This window comes from Moschus berezovskii, chromosome 9 (assembly GCF_049115385.1).
Source record: "Moschus berezovskii isolate FMDL1 chromosome 9, NW_MosBer_1.0, whole genome shotgun sequence".
In the NCBI taxonomy this organism is placed as follows: domain Eukaryota; kingdom Metazoa; phylum Chordata; class Mammalia; order Artiodactyla; family Moschidae; genus Moschus; species Moschus berezovskii.
This window is the reverse complement of record NC_142468.1, coordinates 103,488,376-103,490,093: the sequence shown is the minus strand read 5'-3', so window position 1 is coordinate 103,490,093 and position 1,718 is coordinate 103,488,376. Positions and strand designations below refer to the sequence as shown.

Genomic DNA, 1,718 nt, shown 5'->3' with positions numbered 1-1,718 from the left:
AAGATAAAAATCTACCTCCAGTAGATTTGAAAACTCTCCTTTGTCACTCTAATACACAGTGTGATCTGGAGTTGAACATGAAAGGAGACAAGTTTTCTGTGTCTAACTGAACTTGCTTTGCACTAACCATCAGAAAATTTGATTTAACTTGGTCCATAATCATCACCTTTTTATGGTCTCAAGGTCCTGTGAAATATCTCCAACTGCTAAATACCTAAAAAGCAGTCCTACTGCCAAACTGTCATTACTCTGAATAAAAGGCAAAATGCTTAAGTAAATATTGAGTTCCCTGATCTGTTACTTCCTATCACACCCTCTTTGTTTTCCCTTTTCAGACAGCTTCTGCAGAAGGATGAATGGATCTCCTGAATAACAGATCAAGTGTTTCTGAGTTCATTTTGGTGGGACTTTCTACTTCTCAAGGAACTCACATATTCTTTTTTGCAATCTCCTTGCTGGTCTATGTCGCCATCCTAGTAGGAAACCTCCTCATTGTCATCTCTGTGATAGCTGATAACCATCTTCACTCCCCCATGTATTTCTTCCTGGCAAATTTATCATTTTTTGATGTATGTCTTTCTTCTGCTGCAATTCCCAAAGTGACTTCAGACTTCCTCAGAAAACACAAGACCATCTCCTGGTGGGGTTGCCTGATCCAGATGTTCTCTATGCACTTCTTTGGGGGTGCAGAGATGTCTCTTCTGATAGCTATGGCCATTGACAGGTATGTTGCCACATGCAAACCCTTGCACTACAAGACCATCGTGAGTCACAGGGTGCTCATTGGGCTTCTACTGCTCTCATGGGTGATTGGGCTTATCCATACTACAAGCCAGATGGTTTCTACGGTGGGTTTGCCTTTCTGCGGTCCCAATGTATTGGACAGCTTTTTTTGCGACCTCCCCCTGGTCATCAAGCTTGCCTGCACTGATCCTTACATCCTGGAGCTCTTGGTGATCGTGAACAGCGGGCTCTTGCCCTGATCTGCTTCATTCTCTTGCTCGTATCTTACGTGGCCATGCTGCTCACCATCTGGCAGCACTCCTCCAGTGCACCCTCTGAGGCTCTGTCCACACTGTCTGCTCACATCACTGTCGTCACTCTCTTCTTTGGCCCTGCCATCTTCATCTATGCTTTCCCATTTAATAGTTACTCTGTAGATAAATTTCTGTCTATGTTGTACTCTGTCATCACTCCTCTCCTTAATCCAATTATTTATACTCTGAGGAATAAGGAAATGAAGGCAGCCATTAAGAGACTGAGCAACCAGTACATTGGTTCCTGGTTCACCCCCTAAATATTGTCTGCTGTATACGATCATTTTTTGTTCCCTGCAATTGGGGGGTTGTTATTGTTACTGTTTAGTTGCTCAGTGTTGTCTGACTCTTTGCAACCCCAAGAATGGTAGCCCAAGAGTCTCCACTGCCATGGAGTGGATTACTATTTCCTCCTCCAGGAGATCTTCTTTATCCAGGGATTTAGCCCATATTTCCTACACTGGCAAGTGGATTCTTTATGGCTTAGCCACCAGGGAAGATCATTTAAATATTTCTTCAAATAATTGAAATCAAATGTTAAATAATATTAAATTTCTACCTTACTAAATGTGAAGAAAATAAGGTATCTTTTTATTTTATTGGAAAATATTCTTAGCACAAATGTAATACATCAATAAGCTTGCATTCATTGCCTCCTTTAACTCCTTGTTTTAGAATTCA

General features: G+C 41.5%; 1 pseudogene; it reads left to right on the top strand.

Moving 5' to 3' along the window:
- The first annotated feature begins 356 nt into the window (after positions 1–356).
- Positions 357–1,297, top strand: LOC148776819 (olfactory receptor 4K13-like; annotated as a pseudogene).
- Positions 1,298–1,718: the final 421 nt, after the last annotated feature.